We start from the raw sequence: 5453 nt of genomic DNA on the forward strand, positions 1-5453 counted from the left end.
GTCAAAGAAAAATTGTCAAACCATCGCAAGCAGAACCGGAAACATTACACCAAAAATGGAATAGAGTTCCATACTCCCAAGCTCTGCTTCGTAATTTGACAAAAAATAAAAAGGTAATCTTCCTCCAAGCAACCCCAGGAATTGTTGTTTCAACAAGCAAGAAAAAGGAGATTCCCCCCAGTCCATTCCAGCATGTACCTATTTAACCTCATTAATATAATATTTAACTTCTTTTTGGTTAGAAATGCAAGTAACAATTTGAAAAGAAGCGGCAAATAAAAGATAATCATTTTGGCATAAATGTTTACAAATGTTTCTACAACAAGGAATTACAGTGATAGGGCATAGCTCGTAGTCCAATTAGGCTAACCACAGTAATTTATATGAACTCAATACCCTTATGACCTGCAGAGCAGAAATTTACTCAATACCCTTATGATCTGCAGAGCAGAAATTTTAAGTCTAATCTGCAACTTAAGAATATGTCTGGTAATCTTTGAGCTGTCCATTGACATGTTTCTTTTTCCATTTTGCCTAGCTAGCATTTAATAATGGCTGAGCTCATTAAATAAAATATGAGATCATTGTTGCAGCTTGTCAATGTAGTTCATAATGACTTGGTAGCTACCATACCAAGGTGCAGACAAATATTGCTGATGGATTCTTGATGCCTTCTACAACTGCAACAATATCTGGCCTTTGTTGCAGTCCTCCAATAGAATATCTATCTAAAGAGTAATGGTACCACAACAAGAAATTTCACAGTTAAAAAGGTCACACCGTTGAGGCCACTGGGCATCAAGATAAAAAAAGACAATAACAAAACACCTGCATAATAAGTAAACATATAAATAATACCAATGATAAAGAAAGACTCAGACTATAAGATAACGAAAATGTACTCAAGAAGCCTTACCCATCCATATCAATAGGCCTGCAACATATCAAAAACAACAGTGAAACACGTGCACATAAAAAAGTACTTAAATGAAAAATGAATAAATAAATTATGTAAAGGAATTATGTAAAGGAATAATGTAATATTCACTCATAAGTATAAGATGCAAAAGACATGCCAAAAAAACCTTATTTCAGCTCGACGTGGTCCAAATTATAAACATAGATCAAGATAAGAGCTACAGCGGTTATGAACATCTACAACTGGCACTCAGTTTGATACCAACCCTTTGCATCCATCACATAATCCTACTCACAGAAGCTGAGAGCAAGAGACTGGTTTGTGAATGAAATCTAAATAGTCAGCTGACTTTTTAAAAGCCAACCTTCCTCATATGCAGCTGAGCACATAAAACTAAGGAGCCAACCTTGGAGATTACCATAGTCATCGAAATAATCTAGGCAGGAAGAATAGCATGCAGAGATTGACATAAGGAATTTCTGTTTGAGTTTCTGATTATAAAGTCATACATAGAAATGATCAGCTGTAGCAAATGCTATGTGAGAAAGTTACTTATGCAACTTTTTTTTTAACTTCCAAATGGCAACTATATTTGATAATATGGTAGAACTGAATGTCTTAAAACAAAAACTACTAAAGAAGCATATACAATTCACGACCTATACTGAGAAGACAATACAAAGTCATTCCACATTTAACAAACAAAAATCAGTTTTGTGGTCATTCCAATTGGAACAAAGGCACCCATGCAATATAAGCAATTGAGAGAGATATTTAAGGAAAAAAAATCATGGGCGATTTCAGGAAAAGAAATACAAGATTGTATAATACCTACTGGAAAAACACCAACTGCAAAAATTTGGATCATTTCTGTCCACTTTTTCATTCTTCTCACCTTCCTCTTTGAGGACAGCTCATAACGGTCCTCTCATTCCTAGCATCCTAACAGATGCTGGCCCTGACTAGCAACTTCATGAAATTGAGTAAAATGAATGGTAAGAACCAGCTGCATTGGAAGAATAACTTACTAGTTTGAGGAAGTTGATGGGAACAAGGTCTTTTGCCATTAGTTACATATAAATGGGACTGGACCCAAGTCCCCAAAGTCTCTCTTATCTCAAAAGCAGGATTTTGACCCAGCTTACCTACCAAAAAATTCTCCGGCACAAACCCACATACTCAGATAGATATATTGATAGATAGATAGATAGATAGACAGACAGATAGATGGATAGATAGAGAAAGAGAGAGAGAGAGAGAGAGAGAGAGAGAGAGAGAGAAGCGATATATGGATAAGGTTGAGAGGGGGACTTAAAGGCTACACCTTCCTAGGTATGTGGACAACACAATGAACAGCCACAAAGATTAGGATTCATTTGAACTAATGTCATTAATACCTAATATATTGTAAGGGACAGGAATAATCATGATATTTGCAAAGTGATCAAAAGATTTGCTAATTATTCAAGATTCATGTACTTGACATTGGTTAAATTGTTCGCTGAATTTCACGATGCCTCATTCAGTAATTATCCGGTAACGATATTTTTCAGATCATAAAAAGACTTTCTAATTTTCAAGATTCATGAACTTGCCATTCGCTAAATGGAGCATTTAATCATTCCAAGAAGTGATCAAATTATCAAACTATTCAATGCCGAATTTCATGAATTATTCCTCAGCTATTTGTTGGGTAATCAGAAACTGTTTTTTCTTCTTTTTTTTTTGGAGCAATAATTATCCAGGAATGATAACTCTGGGCATTTCTGCTTCTCTCAGTCAACTTATCTTCCGATTTGCAACAAATATGAATGGGAATACTCCCTCCTAAGATTAGGCATGTTCAGTAGAAAGTCCATCAAATGTTGCATGGCCTACAGATTTAGCACCAGAGACCACATAATATGTTGACCCCTGTGTTAAGTAGCACAGAGTTTTCAACACCAAGCTATGACCCATATTGTGTTGATTTCTATCAAGGCAAGAGTTATCTCATTCACCTGAGAAAGAGGCATATGTTGTGTGTTATATTTGGACAGAATCATCAAACAACCTTAGATGTTTAATCTATTTAAGTAATAAATGCATCTCAAACATTATTGTCACATCTATCATTTAACAATTCTGAGGTTACATAATACAGGAAAATATCTAAGGCAAATACTGCAACTTTCTTCCAAATATAAAACAGAACCAGAGGCTAGACAGAAAGGTCCAACTCATCACCCTGGGGAACATGGATCATTTGACCATAAGCTTGTGGACACCTTGTGCTGGTCTCGTGATTGGCCCGTGCAGCTGGTCCATGGCTTTCAGGTTAACGAAGCCCTACCTGCATAGTTGACCCAAAAAATTCATGTCAATTACCACACAGGCAATGGAGAAGGGGTAATCTTGTTCTTGCTCCATTAGGTGAGAGCCCAAAAACATTGGATTGATGTCATCCCCATCCATATTGCATGGCCCTCACGACACACACCAATTATTACACTGGAACAAGACCTCGGGTGCCGGTTGGTTTCCTAACCCTACATGTAAATGTCATCCAAGATGAGCCTTGACGGTTTCATATGGTGATGGCTATTTCATTAGAGGTCATAAAAGAGAATTCTACCCACTATACTTGTATATCTATACACATACAGATACCGCAAGGAAATAGGACTCTGATCAACAATCTGCAGATATTGACATATTATGGTGATCAAATGCAACATGTTAAATCCATAATATTTTTAACAGCAACGATAGTCAACTGTTGATGTGAATACCCTCTTGATATTGTGAAGCAAGTGTTGCTCATGCATTTGATGATACAAGCTAACATGCACATGCATGCATAGATGCATAAAATCAAGTTCTGCAGCATGAAATATATCACATGTCAATTGTCACTGTGTCAATATTGCTATTGGTGCTTGGTTATCAGCAATGTTACCCAAGAAATGATCACCAGTACTACTATATTTGCCTTAACTGGTCAAAATTTAATATGTACACAGCCCATCTTTGAGTTATCAAATGCTTGAAACATTAAGGCATGTTAGCTGGAAACCCTTTTTATCATGGTTCACTAAGTGGCTTGGGAATGTTTGCTGTGTAAAAGTGAGGAAGTTCATAATTCAGTATGCTATAAATATTGAACTTGTTCAAGAAGGGCATCACCAACTTGTCAATGAAAATATAATTAACGTATTTTTAGCAAAAATGTCCCAGTATTTTAAGCACATGATCGCTCACAGATGGATTGTTTATAAAGTATGAACTGAGCTATGACCTATCAGGATTCGGGGCAAATATAAAAGCATCATGATCTCTTTTTGGGTGATCATGTTGGCAATCAATTTCTGACAGCAAAATTGGCAATGCTATGTTTCATATTGGAGAACCTAACAGAGGATGATAGGATAAAAAGATACCAAGATAATCAATAGCTCAGAGCATAAGTTTACATTGGGCACTATATGAGAGTGTGAATAGAATGGACATATACCAAAAGTGGTTCATTCATACCTAATGGAAATTAAGGTGAAGGTTTGTTGCCAGCATATTTTCTTCAAAATGTGAAATTTCAAAGTTCGCTAATCTAACTAGCCTGAGTTTGTTATGCATAAGCAAACAATGGAGTCACATTCTCAAAGTTCAGAAAGCACGGCCTCTTCAGTTACATATCTAAAAAAGTTGGAGTTTTGGATGCACTGAGAGGTTTATTAGGGAGGCTAATGTAGTCTGGTAGAAGTCGTTTATCGTAGAAAGATGAGAAAGTTGAATGCTCAGAGTGCAACGCAGGAAGAGATAAAAGTCCATTCCAGAACAGGGGTTTCTATCAGAACAAACACTTCGTTGCTAAGCAACAGTAACGATTACCAGGTCCACTTCAACATTGAAAACCAGATCCGTGATTTTTTCGATAACGCATCCATATAACAACTTCTTCAAATCAAATTGATTTGTTTTTCTTCCAAAAAGTATCAAAATCGAAGATGTCATGATTCCCAATTACATCCAACCGAAATCTTAACCAACAGACCATGATAATCACCGATACCGAAAGAGAGAATGTAGGGAGAAGGCCATGAGAGCTAAACCTCCAGTGAGGCTTCCCAAAGCGATATGAAAGTCCCTCCGACTTAAAGATCCCTTCTTTCTGCCGCTGCGACTTCTTCTTACAGCCTGTTGAGGAGAAGTAGAAGACGAGGCATTTCGAAGCATCTCATCATCGGATCATCCACTGCCAAAGAGGAAGAGAAGAAGCAAAAGAAGAGACCGGAGGTTGAGCTGTTGAGGAGAAGGGAAGAAAAAGATGCCGACTTTCTCACCAACGTCTCTTCCCATCGCTCTCTTGCTCTCGCATCGCCAATTCAAAGGGAGGGAGGCCGAGATCTGGCTCCAGGGGGCAGCGAGGGATTCGGAGCTCGGCCATGGAGAAAGGAGCGGGATAGCCAAGGGATTGGGTGAGAAATAATTGAATTAATGTCCGCAAACAATGTGCCGGCTCTGGTTCTAGTTCCGTATTGAATAGCCCATGGATCCA

General features: G+C 37.6%; 1 long non-coding RNA gene across 2 annotated transcripts; it reads right to left on the reverse strand.

Annotated features, from left to right (window-relative positions):
* Positions 1-263: 263 nt before the first annotated feature.
* LOC105055810 (uncharacterized) lies at positions 264-5453 on the reverse strand. Of its 2 annotated transcripts, none has more exons than XR_012135990.1 (3): positions 5008-5453; positions 3146-3251; positions 264-934 (listed from the first exon to the last, which is right to left on the reverse strand). It is a non-coding gene; the product is annotated as an uncharacterized lncRNA (long non-coding RNA). The 2 variants fall into 2 exon arrangements; XR_012135991.1 differs by having other exon boundaries at positions 264-828; positions 917-3251.

The sequence above is a fragment of the Elaeis guineensis genome, chromosome 12, assembly GCF_000442705.2.
Source record: "Elaeis guineensis isolate ETL-2024a chromosome 12, EG11, whole genome shotgun sequence".
Taxonomy (NCBI): domain Eukaryota; kingdom Viridiplantae; phylum Streptophyta; class Magnoliopsida; order Arecales; family Arecaceae; genus Elaeis; species Elaeis guineensis.